The sequence below is a fragment of the Myotis daubentonii genome, chromosome 8, assembly GCF_963259705.1.
Source record: "Myotis daubentonii chromosome 8, mMyoDau2.1, whole genome shotgun sequence".
Classification (NCBI taxonomy): domain Eukaryota; kingdom Metazoa; phylum Chordata; class Mammalia; order Chiroptera; family Vespertilionidae; genus Myotis; species Myotis daubentonii.
Genome location: NC_081847.1, coordinates 76,309,732 through 76,323,283, shown reverse-complemented (window position 1 = coordinate 76,323,283; position 13,552 = coordinate 76,309,732). Strand labels below are relative to the sequence as shown.

At 42.3% G+C, this 13,552-nt stretch overlaps 1 protein-coding gene and 1 non-coding gene across 14 annotated transcripts in view; one reads left to right on the top strand and one right to left on the bottom strand.

Annotated features, from left to right (window-relative positions):
• The window catches only part of FHOD3 (formin homology 2 domain containing 3), a 393,487-nt gene that overhangs the window by 165,102 nt on the left and 214,833 nt on the right, over positions 1–13,552 (bottom strand). The gene's annotated exons all lie outside the window — the stretch shown is intronic.
• On the top strand, positions 2,107–2,210 carry LOC132240333 (U6 spliceosomal RNA). Its single transcript, XR_009454259.1, has one exon. It is a non-coding gene; the product is annotated as a U6 spliceosomal RNA (small nuclear RNA).

Here is a 13,552-nt window from a genome sequence, read left to right as displayed (position 1 = left end):
CGATTCCGGTCACGGGCACATACCTCGGTTGCAGGATCTGGCCCTGGTCAGGGCATGTGGGTGGCAACCACTCAATGAGTCTCTCTCACATCAGTGTTTCTCTCTGTCTCTCCCTCTCCCTTCCACTCTCTCTAAAAAATCAATGGATAAAATACTGTCAGGTGAGGATTAAAATAAAAATTGCATCTATTTAAGGTGGACAACTGCTATACATATATACCAGTGAAAGAATTACTGTAGACAAGCTAATGAACATACCATCTCCTCATATAGTTCCTTTTTGGGGTGTGATGAGAGCACCTGAAATCTACTCCGTTCGCATATTTCAGGAATTCAATACAGTATCACTAACTACGGCCCTCATGCCTGTGCAGTAGATCGCAAGACCTATTCACCAGCTTTCCCACTCTTGCCTTGATTTTCTTTGCACAAAGGCAATAGGAGGGAGAATCTATTCTACAGCCATTCCATAAGGTCAGATATTATACCACTTGAAACTGTGACTAAAAATAACTCCTATTTATCTCAACCAAAAGTACAGGAAAAAAAATGGACCGGTGGTATGAAAAATGGAAGAATTGTCCCACTACAGGAAATTTTCTGCTAAAAGCAATTGCCAGTGGTCACTAGAGTGGGTTTTTTGGGGGGAGTGTGGGGCTGTGACTTGCACATTGGGAGTAAAGAGGGTGGTGCTGTGTTGTCGGAGGGGGCTAGGTCTTCCTGGAGGCCCATGTAAGCCCAAGACTGACACTGCTTTCTCCAATCAGAGCACAGGGGGCTCCGACAGTCACAAGAGTTCTTAAATCAATGTTATCTCCCGAGAAGGAAAAACCGTCACTACCAGTAAAACCTTATCTTCCGGGAAGGGCTAATTGACCTAAAGATGGGATTTCGTCTTATTTTAATCAGACCATTAAAATGGACTTTCCTTAACTCTGAAATGGATTTGCAACCCCCAATTTCCATTATTCACCAAAGCAGGCAGTAAATATTGAAAAGAGGTTGATAATGGTGACGTTCCTGGAACTAAATGGAGGCCTTGGAGTCTGCGTTATTATTCCTCTCGCTCCCACTTAACTGTCTGCCCTAACTAACAAGCCCGGGCCGAGTTCTCCCCAAGGGCAACTGTCAAAGAAATATTCTTTCAGCGCTGATTACTGCATGAAAATTAAGGAGAAGAAGCTGCCAATTCTAGACTGAAGACAAGAATTTGATCTGCACCAAGAGCTCCAACAAGGTGTCAAAGTTTTGAATCTCCTGGTGATATTTAGCAGTATTTGCAATGCAAATTTTCAGAAGCATTCTTGGGAAAATTACTAACTTCTCCCCACCCCAGAATTCCTGTTCTCTAAAAAAGGGTCCCCAAGATAATTTTTTAAATAAATCAGGCCTAAGGGCCTCTCTTAACACTTACAAATTTAATCAGTAACTCTCAGAAGACCGAGGGACGGCCCTCTACCGGAACCCCTAAAACAGTATCATTGAGGTGGTTCTTTCTGTTTTTTTGGTGTGTGTGTGTTTTTTTTTTATAACTTCAATTCTTTTTTAAAGGTTTTTAAAACTGATTTTTAGAGAGAGAGGGAGGAAGGGGGAGAGAGAGAAAAACATCAAGATAATGTGAGAGTGTCTCCCGCACGCCCCCTACAGGACAGGAATGGCGCCCGCAATCCAGGCAGGTGCCCTGAACTGGAATCGAACTGGCAACCTTTCAGTGCATGGGACAATGCCCAACCAACTGAGCCAGACCAGCCAGGGCTGGGGTGGTTCTTACTGATCAACCTTCCCACCAGGTCATCATGCAGCCAAGCTCTCTGCATCCTCTTCTCCCATCTAATGCCATACACGGCACTGATTCATTTCTTCACCGTCCCACCAGCAACAAAGTTTAAGTCCCAGGTTCCCACACTAAAGGTTAAAAGTAGGCCCTCACCAGCCACCAATTCAGAACCAGCCTCATTACTGCTGAGGCTGTTGTGGCCTCGATTACACCCGGCCTCTCTCAGTCTCTCCCATCCCACACTCCCCCACTTTGTAGATAAGGAGAAAGCGAAGGAATGAAGAAAGGTTCCATAAATGAGCCGGTTTTAAGCTTCTAAAGAATGTTGGGTGCTCGCTTCGGCGGCACATATACTAAAATTGGAATGATACAGAGATTGGCATGGCCCCTGCGCTAGAATGACACGCGAGTTCATGAAGCGTTCCAGAGTAAAAAAAAAAAGATGCTGGCAGACTCCTAATTTCTCCATAAAAAGAAAAACAGTCATTTTAACTATCTGTTCTATAATGATCTTTCAGGACTTACATCCAATGAAATACCAGTGGAAGCACACATCCTTCCCAAGGCGTCTCAGAGCCGGAGATGAAATGAACAGACTCCACAGGCTCAGCAGTGACCGGACCACCCTGATCGTCTCATGTGCTCAATCTAACCCTGCTCTTCCCCCAGGGACCTGGGGTGGCATCAGGAGTCAGTGACAAGGGCTCCCTTGACAGTAACCCTGGGAAGCAGCTGCTCCCTGGCTTAGGGAAGGGACGCTCAAAAGGTATACACATGGGGTATCCCCTCCAAATGGTTCACCTGGATTCTGGGGTGACGGAGGCAAGAGGCATGAAGCTTGAGAGAGCAATTAAGCCCAAGCGTGGTTGGCTAGAGCCCATAAGCACCCCGAGTCATAGAAGGGCGGGGTTGGTATGAGCCTGAGTAACTAGAGATAGTTTCATGAAAAAGCACAGTAGAGCCCTAACTTAAAGGATAAGGCACCATTAGCTGTGAAAAGACAGGTGAGCTTCCAGGCATAAGAGAAGAAAAGATGCATCAGTGGTCCCCCGATTTCTGCTTTCAGGACAGTGCAGCCCCAGCTCCAAAATTCTACATCGCCACAACATTTTTACTCCAAAGTCATTTATGGGGATATAATACAAGGTGTCTGGCACGAGGGAGAGCACTTCTGATAGGTGTGTATACCTGCAGTCCCAGGTGACCCAGGTGTGACTCCATCAAAATAAGAAATTCACTTTGGGGCATTATTTAAAGCACTCAGACTATATAATAGTATGTTAATTCTGTATTTCTCTCTATTTAAAATGTCAAAACCTTTACAATTTTAACTTCCTAAAACAAAAGCCAACTTCCTAAACTTCCTAAAATTCTACCAATTGTTAGTAGACCTGCATCTAAGGGGACTCTCTGCTGGCCCTCTCCAGGGTGCAGCTGCCTGAAAAGGGCCTGTGTCTTGAGATTAACTTGGTTGCCAGCATCCCAGGCAGACCTTGCTCAGGGCTCTCAGGCTGGGATGCAGAAGCCTTAAACCACAGCTCCCCACCCTCTTTGGCCCCGCCCCCAGCACTTGATTTAATTGGGCCTGCGCATGGACCCTGTGCGCAGCATCTGTGTTTGTCAAAGTTCCATAACTGATTCTCTGCGCACCCAGGGATGTGAACCCTGATCCGTGCTAAACCAAACCATTACCTAAGAACTCTGCTGGGTTAGGGCTCTCTCCTAGCTCACTATCAGCACCTGCTTCTAACCAAAACCAAACTCAAAGGTAAACACAGGAAAAGCCAAGTTCCATCTGGGGGATTGTGTGTGTGTGGGGGGGGGGGGGGGGTTGCGGTGAGGGGGCAGAAGACTGTGGATATGGACACAGTATAAATTCCCACCAGCTTGGCCTGCTTCCTCCCATCCCCAACTCCAAATACCTGGAAGTGGCTCCCCGTCCTCATCATGTTTGATAGACAGTTTTTAAATTTCCACTTTTAAACATTAATTTAAAATCATGGCATCATGCAATGCGGTTAACTAATGTTTTAAAATAAAGCAACCCTTAGTTTCTTCTCAGAGGACTTCACTGTGCAGTCGGGCCTCCACAATGGGATTGCAAGGACTTGTTAGAAATGTGCATCCAGGGTAGGAGTCATTTGCCTCTGACTTAGTTAAACCTAAATTCTTTAGAAGTATTACAAGCTTGACAAATGCATTTTATGATATTATTTTATGACCCAGAACAAAACCAACACATGCATAATAGGCAAAGAATTGGAAACCCTCCAATAGTGACTCATTCATACTCATTCATACTTATTGGCTCTGAATCAGTGATGTTCAAAGATGAAGAAAAATAATGAAACTTCCTTTAAAAATAGAAAAATAACAATCAAATCTCTCCCATGATTGTGCATGTCCACTCTATGATCCGCATTCCAACAGACTGAAATATGAATGGATACACTTATCACATAAATATGTTTTAAGTCATATCAAGTACAGGCTACAACATGGATGAACCCTCAACAAAGAAGCATGCTAAAAGAGTAAGCCAATCATAAAAGCACAACTATTGGATGATTGCACCTCTATGAAACATCTAGAATAAGCAAATTCACAGAGACAGAAAGGAGCTGGGGTACAGAGTTTCTGTTTGGGTTAAAAAAAATGCTTTGGAAATAGATGATGGTGGTGGTGGTGGTGGTACAACATTGTGAAGGTAATGAATGCCACCGAATGATACACTTAAAAATGGGTAGCATGGCAAATTTTATGTGACATATATTTTACCACAATAACATCACTAAAAATAAAATCACATCAAAATACGACTTGGCTAGAAACCAATGGCTTAATATCCATAGCAGAAAGTCCTGAAAGCAACGAAGACAATGCCTCCCGTGTCAGGTGGCCTGGCCTCCCGACCTGGGCGTCCGTGGTCTCTAACAGTTCTGGGGTGTTTCCTGTGTACGGATAGGGACAAGACTAGTCCATGGACTTCACCATCACCCATCCTGTCTCCTTGGCCAACGCACTGGACTCCTATTTATTTAACAGCTGCTCGCTGGCCGCTGTAATCACAAGCTGATTAGAACTGAATTGCTTGGCCATGCTCATAGTCATCACGGCTGTCAATGATGAGCGCTTTGTTTTCAGTTCTATAAACACATGAGCAATTCTCGTGTCATCAGCTACTTAAACGGAATAATTACTTTAGACCATGCCTTCTCAATTGGAGCAAGAGCCAAGGAGATTTCTTCTTGAGGATAAAAACACCTTAGATAGGACAATGGTTTATGGTCCTCTACAGGGACACAGTCTATAAGAAATATGCAGAATGTCTTTGGGATTAAAATTTAAGGGGGGGAGGGGATGGTTAAGAAAAAATGCTCCCTAAAAGGATGATAATTGAAAAAAGGTTAACAAATATGGCTTTATATCCTTTAATTAAATATTTTCCTTAAACCAGAAATAAAGAAAAAACAGCTGAAAGGAAAGGGAAAAAAACTTATGAAAAGAAGTTGTCATTAGAGACCAATGTAGGCTTTGCTGCAGGCCTCCCTCCAGTCTTCCCAGCATATCGTGCACCTATAGGTGAGGGGCCTGACCCTCCATTTGGCCCAAATCTCTACTTTTCCTAAGACCAGCATAGGCATCCATTCATGCAGGCAGTCACGTGTGTTGGTTAAGCACCAGGCACTCTGGCAGGCCCATTTGGCAGGACCTGCCTTACCCAAACAGACAGAGCCCCGCATCTGCCAGGAAAGGAGAAAGCCTTGACCCCGAGCTGTACCACAGCCTTGAAAGGAAGAAGCAGGCGGGAGACCAGGGAAGTAGCGCCCTGCATGGGCTCTGAAGCCAAGAAACCAGGTTTGAGGCCAGGTAGCATTGGCTCTTATCAAACAAGCAACTTGGTACCAGTGATTTGACCTCTGGGAAAAAGAGATGGCAATGTGTTCCTTACGGGGATACAGTGAGAACCAAGCGAGAGATGACAATAGACATGTGTCCCTTGCAAGCTCAAGTAACTACTGATAATGCCTTTTCAAGTGAAATAATAGAACAAGCAGAAAGTACACAGCTACCTGCCATGATTTCCATCAGTGGATACGGTGTACCAACACCATCACACTCCTGCCAGGGCCCGGCAGCTATCTTGGAAGGAGGGCAAGCACTAGCTTCAAGGTCTTATAGGAGAAGGGGCTCCAGCAGGTCAGGTGCAAAGCCCAGCAGGGATACTAGACAGAAGCTGCAGCAGGCAGGGCTTCCAAGTCAATGAAGAATTTCAGCTATGTGCATCCCTCTTTCTTATCGAGCCAAGAGAGGGACTCACGCTGGGTGCCCAAGGACACACTGAATTCACTTCCCACAAACTTGAACTAATAAGCAGACAAAGAAGTTGGCTGCCTTTCGGGTATGATTTCAGGGGCCCTAGAAGGAGCAGACTTTGAAAAGTCTGCCTCTCCCCAGCTTGCTGAAACTGTCTTTTTCAGTGAGTACATGTTTCCATTCCAGAGAGGAAGGTAAGGGTCCAGCACATATCCCCTAGGACCAGGTGCTAATAAAGCTTACACTCCAGACCCCCTCACTCTCCCAGGTCCCTTTCCCAGAGATTGCCGGGGGGAGGGGGGGGGTGACAATGTGTTCTCATGGTCCTATATTTTCATGCAATTTGCAACAGGAAGATACTGTAAGAGCAATCACTGAAGAGATGGTCCCTTTCCACGCTGTTCCCATCCACCACACTTTCTTGCCTGGCAGGTGGTAGGATGATTATGGGCATTTGGGGGAGCCAATAAGGGAAGGGAAGTGGGGGTTAGTGGGCTATATTTACCTGGTTTGTCGTCTCTTCGTGTATAGTTAGGTCTTTGCTGGTCATCCTGATGAAAGAATGATTCCCCAGAATACAACTCCCAGTGCAACAACCCTCCAACTGTGTGACCTCGGGGAGGCCCAGAGGTCACACTGCAATATGAACACATCCTAAGGGTGAAGCAAGTATGTGAACAGGAGGAAAAGCAGCACTTTAGATGCAAAGAACAGAAAGCTTGTTTGTGGTATATACTCTTCCAATTCCTATAGCTCCCATATGAAAGAGAATTAACATGCCCTGGCTGGTTTGGCTCAGTGGATAGGGCGTCAGCCTTCGGAATGAAGGGTCCCGGGTTCGATTCCAGTCAAGGGCACATGCCAGGGTTGTGGGCTCCATCCCCAGTAGGGGGTGTGTAGGAGGTGAAAATCGATGATTTTCTCTCATCATTGATGTTTCTCTCTCTCCCTCTCCCTTCCTCTCTAAAATCAATAAAAATATTTTTTTAGAAGAAAAAAAAAGAAACTAACGGAGATTTCTCCTTCTCCATGAAAATAAATCCTAGACATTTCCAAGAGATTACACTGAATGAGCTGTGAAGAGGAAAACAAAACAAAACATTCTAAACTGGGTTGGCAAATTATGTTTCAACAAATTATAGCCCATTGGTCAAATCTGGTCCACTCCCTGCATTTATAAATAAAGGTTTATTGGGGACACAACCACACCCATCATTTACATATTGCTTAGGGCTGCCTTTGCCCACAAAAACAGTGTTGATTAGTTGTTACAGAGGCCAAGTGACTCCCAAGGCCTAAAATATCTTTTTTCTTGTTTAATCTTCACATGAGGACATGCTGAGAGAGAGCAGAGACAGGGAGGGAGGGAGGGAGGGAGGGAGGGAGGGAGGGAGGGAGGGAGGGAGGGAGGGAGGAATGCGAGAGAGAAACATCCATTGGTTGCCTTCTGTCTGTGCCCAGGGTAGGACCGAACCCGCAATCCAGGCATGGTCCTGTCCGGGAATTGAACCGGCAACCTTTTGGTGCACAAGACAACACTCAACCACCAACTGAGCCACTCCAGCTGGGCCCAATGCCTAAAATATTTATGATCTGATCCTCTACAGAAAATGCTTATCCCTGCTCAAAACCATTAATAATACAAAGCAGATACTGATCAGTCATACAGAACAAAGACTGAATTTTCATCCTGCTTTCTATAGGAAATGCTCCCAAATCATTATAATGTTAAGAGACTAGCAAGCATGCAGCCAAAATATGCAGGAAAATTGTATTTAGAGGCATGGTTAGTTTGTTGATTAACAAAAACATAAGATTTTTTATTCCTTTTCTCATTTTAAAAATACTCACTTTTGTACTCCGCATCTTATGACCTTCCGGCCACACCAAGGCTGGGTATGCACCTACTAATGTATAAAGAAATGGATCGCTTCTGTGGCCCTCATCACTCCCATGCAGAGCTCTCACTGACTTTGGGGGTGGGCCTTGGGTTGGGGGAAACTGATAGAATAGAAGAGGCATACAGAGGAAGCAAGTAGTTGTAGACAAGAGAGCTCAGAGTAAGGCAATGATAACTGAAACAGACACATCTTCAGGGAGTATTAACCTTACACAGGAGGAAAATAAAAGCTCTGCTTAAAATCTGAGTGTGGTTCTGACCGGTTTGGCTCGGTAGATAGAGTGTTGGCCTGTGGACTGAAGGGTCCCAGGTTCGATTCCAGTCAAGGACATGTACCTTGGTTGCGGGCACATCCCCAGTAGGGGGTGTGCAGGAGGCAGCTGATTGATGTTTCTCTCTCATCGATGTTTCTAAACTCTCTATCCCTCTCCCTTCTTCTCTGTAAAAAATCAATAAAATATATTTTCAAAAAATCTGAGTGTGTTCTGTCCAAGCAAGATCTAAAATGAAATGTAGGCAGGGGTACAGAGGATGCAAAGGTACTGGTAGGGGTGCAACTGAATGCTATGTAATTAGTAAGCAATAATCACATGCAATTGCAGCCTATTAGAAAGCAGGGAAGGGTAAAGTCAGCTGGTCTGATTTTAAAAGCTTCCTCCTGAGTGGAGGGAAGCTTTCTCTTCTCTCTTCTTCTCTCTTCTTCTCTCTTCTCTCTTCTTCTCTCTTCTTTCCTCTTCTTTCCCTCCCTCCTCTCCTCTCTCCTCCTCCTCCCCTCCCCTCCCCTCCCCTCCCTCCCCTCCCTCCTCCCTCCCTCCCCTCCCTCCTCCTCCTCCTCCCTCCTCCCTCCTCCTCCTCTCCTCCTCCTCCTCCTCCTCCTCCTCCTCCTCCTCCTCTTCTTCTTCTTCTTCCTTCTCTCTTCTTCTCTTCTTCTTCTTCTTCTTTCTTTCTCTTCTCTCTTCTCTCTTCTCTCTTCTCTCTTCTCTCTTCTCTCTCTCTCTCTTCTCTCTCTCTCTCTTCTCTCTTCTCTCTCTTCTCTCTTCTCTCATCTTCTCTCTTCTCTCTCTACTCTCTTCTCTCTCTCTTCTCTCTTCTCTCTCTTCTCTCTCTCTTCTCTCTTCTCTCTTCTCTCTCTCTCTCTTCTCTCTTCTCTCTTCTCTCTCTCTCTTCTCTCTCTCTCTCTCTCTCTCTCTCTCTCTCTCTCTCTCCCCCCCCTGAGCCAAGAAAAGCAGCAGCAGAGAAGCGGGTCCTGGGAGGTCAAATGATGCCATTGGCTGGTTAGCTGGTAGGTAGGTGGTCTTGCAATCGTGAAGTCATCAAAGTGGGCAGGTTTTGAAACCATCTGGCTTTTCTACATCATCCTGCCCCAGAAAGCTAAACAAGTCCCAGAAGTTTCCAACTCCGAGAAACTGTCAAGGAATATCAGGAAGTGACAGCTGATTGTGGTCCGAGGACAAGGCCAAAGGGAGAGAAGACAGAAATTTTCAAAAGGGGAAGATGAGCACGGTGGCTGGAGCCAGGTGCTTCTTCCTGCGAAAACATTGGTGGCAACAGGACAGGTTGCCGAGGGAGGCAGGACTGAAAGCTGAGCTGAGCACAGGTCTGAGTGGGAATGAGAGCACAGACCAGACGCATTGCAGCCCTACAGGGAGGCAGGGAGGTGACTTAGCCTAAGGTGGGCTCGCAGGAAAGTCCCAAGAGTCTCACAAGTCAGCATTGTTATGCATCAGGGATCACCTATGAATGGAACCAGAATAGATGCTGCCATTCTAAGAGACTCCCCTAATCCTAGACAAGTAAGGCATGGCTATAGGGATTAACCAAAAGGTTCTGATTGTCATTTAAGTCTCAGTTAATCTGGTTAATAATGCAATTTGTGGTGCCTTTGCTTTATGAAGAATCACGTAAAAATGTTTTTAGTATAAAGCACCCTTCTTCCAGAGAACAGGTAAAACGAGAGGCCATGAAGCTGAGCTCCATAATATGTAATTATTGACCTCACACACCTGCAACTTCTCTCAGACTCATGGCTCCATCTAGCCCAGAGAAACACACAGACACAAGGAGACAGGTACGAGAATTTTCATAACATCGATGTCTGTAACAGTGGGAAACTGCGGCAACCTGAATGTCCCTCAGCAGGAGATGGCTCATGAAACTGTGCCCACGCACAAATATGCCACACCACAACAACGAATGCACAGGATTGGGCCTTTTCTTATCAAGTTACAGAAAATACAGGTACTTGTACAAAAACTTTGCAAAACATACACACGATGCTATATAAGGATTAGAGATGAACACATACACAGTCAGGACAGTAATTGCTACAGAGGCGGGAGAAAGACATCACTGCTGGGCGCTATGCCAGGGAGCTTCAACCACACTGTTGATTTTCAGTTTTTAAAGCTACTACTATGTCCACAGGTATTTATCTTATTTTTCTTAATACCGCTTTGTATGCTTTTAATACTTTGTAATAAATTTAAAAAGAATAATCAAATTCATTTCAAATTGGTAGATTTTACTACAATGAGAAATACATTCTTTAAAGTAGAAGAAAACTACTCAATTCAATCTCCCTAAAATGCTCTATATGAGTTTTTTATCCATATAAATGTTTTATGAGGTTGTGATGATGATATACTATGGAATATTAAACACTTTTAATGTTGAAAATCTTTGAAATTATTATTTAAAATAACCCTCAAATAGTTCACTGCATAGATATACCTTGATTTTAACCACTCTCCTTTTCTTAAATATAGATTTCTTCGAATTCTCCATTATGAATATTGCAGTTCAGGATGTTTTTGTGTGCATAATATCTTTTTTTCATTTTAAGATTTAAGATATGTTCCCAGAGGTAGGACTATAGGTCAAAAAGTTTGATCATTTTTTTGTGACTCATTAAACATTGTCAATGCATTTTCAATATAAATGGTGCTAGACTACTAGGCCAAAATTGAAATAGACGCATCATATTTCCCCTTCAGCTCAAAATATAAAAAACCCCAGTTTACTGCCTTAAGACCATTTCCAGCCCGGAGATTGTGGCCCAGTGGTTAACAACCAGCCCATGAACCAGGAGGTCACAGTTCGATTCCCGTTCAGGGCACATGTCTGGGTGTGGGCTCAGTTCCCAGTGAGGGGCATGTAGGAGGCAGCTGATTGATGTTTCTCTCTCATCAATATTTCTATCCCTCTACCCTTCTCCCTTCCTCTCCCTAAAATCAATAAAAATATATATTTTTTAAATTTAATCCTCACCCGAGGATATTCTTCTTTCTTTTTTTTATTCTTTATTGATTAAGGTATTACATATGTCTCCTTTTCCCCCCATTGCCCCTCCCCATCCAGCAATAAAAATATTTTTAAAAGAAAATTTCCAAGACGTGACACAGGGAAGGGAAGGCTAGGCTAGGCAGTCATTAGACTCCCTGAGTTAGGAGAACAAGGTAGAGAGAATTCACGGGACCGAATACGAGCAAGAGCTGCCCAGAGGAAGAACTTGAAAATCTGCAGAGGATCTCCTTTGACTATACAGAAGGGTACTAACTCGTGCATGGAAGTACCTGAAATCAGGAAAAGAACCACCCACAAGGATGAGAAGTTAGTGCTCATACAGGGCGATTCCCCCAGTCAGATTAGAAAATCTCTTAACTCATGGACCACTGGGTACAGTACTCAGAAGATCCTGACTTAGTCATGGGGAATAATTAGCCCTCCACTAAATGCTTCTCTGAAGCCACCTAGCTAATCTTAAAAGCAAAACCCAAAGGATCAAACTATTTCCAAGTAACTTATCTGTGTCCCAGAATAAATTTTAAAAATATTTGTAAGAATACTAAAATATCAGCATGCAACAAGGTAAAATTCGGTGTCTGGAATTCAATAAAAAAAAAACTATCAGGCATGCAAAGAAGGAGGAAGAGATGTCCCTGGTTTGAAGAAAAAATAAGCAAAACTAAACAGAACTGTCACCGATATTATTATCTTAGACAAGGACATTGAAGCAGGTCAGAATCTGGTCTGTCCATGGGCACGTGAGTAGAATGTGCATTCTGATGTTGTTGGGTGGAATACTCTATAAATGTCAATTAGGTCAAGTTGATGGATACTTTTGTTCCAGTCTTCTATATTCTTACTGATTTTCTGTCTACTTATTCTATAGATTACTGTGAGAATGGTGTTAAAGTTTCTAACTCTAATTGTGGGTTTTTCTATCTCTCCTTTTAGTTCTGTACATTTTTGCTCTGGTACTTTTTGAAGCTCTGTCGTTATGTGTAGAAACAATTAGAATCGTTATTTCAACTTGATAAATTGAGCACTTTATTGTTCTGAAATGACATTCTTCATCCCTGGCAATATTCATTTATCTTAAATCTATCTTGTCTGACATTAACATAGTCTTTCGATTAGCATTAGCATGATTTATTTTTTTTCCATCCTTTTAGCTTATTTTTATCATTATAGGAAAAGTTTGTTTTATCTAGGAAGCATTTCATTTGGGTCTTGCTTTTAAAAATATATATAATCTCACTTTAATTATTGAGTGTTTAGAACAATTATATTTAATGTGGTTAATTATATGTTTGGGTTTAATCCTATGATTTTTCTATTTGTTATTTGTTCTATCTGTACTTCATTACACTTTTTCTCCTTTTTTCTGCTTTCTTGGATTATTTATTTTTTTAGAAATTTTTAAATCTCTTTTGTTGTCTTTAGCTACATATAACTCTGTTATTTTTGTGGTTGCTTTAAGGTTTACAGTATACATATTTAACTTATTACAGACTTTCTTCATGTGATATTATACTATTTCATGTATAAGAAACTTACAATAACAGTTTCATTTCTCCCCTATCAGTCTTTGATAATTCTTTTAAAAATTTTATTCCAAAATATTAAAATCATATAAAAAGGTATAATGAAAAAGAGATAACCATCTGTGAACATACTATTAACCTTAAGATATCAAAATCAATAGTATAGTTGGAGCTCCCCTGCATAGCATTCAGCACATGCATCTTTCTCCATCCTCCAGAGATAACTACTATTCTGACTACACATATATTAATCTCTAATCCTTATATAGTATTGTGTATATATTTTTTAAAACAAATGGTGCAGGAACCATTATTTATACATAAAAGGAAAGAACTTGGATCCATATCAAATGCAAATATCTACTCAAAATAGATCATAGATATAAATTTAAAATCTAAAACTAAAAACCTAAAAGAACAGATGGGAGTAAATCTTTGTGACCTTCACTTAGGTAAAGATTTCTTAGCTATGACACTAAATGTATAGTCTATGAAAGAAAAAATTTGATAAATCAGACTTTTCGAAATTAAAAATGTCTCTTTCAAAGACACCATTAAGAAAAGACAAGTCACAGATTAGGAGAAATATCTTCAAATAACATATTTGATAGAGGACTTGTATCTGGAACATATAAAGAACTCTCAAAACAAAAACAAAAAAATTAGAAAAACAATGTAAGTAACACAATAAATATAAAATAATAAAAAACTGACAATCCCATTAAAAAAAGT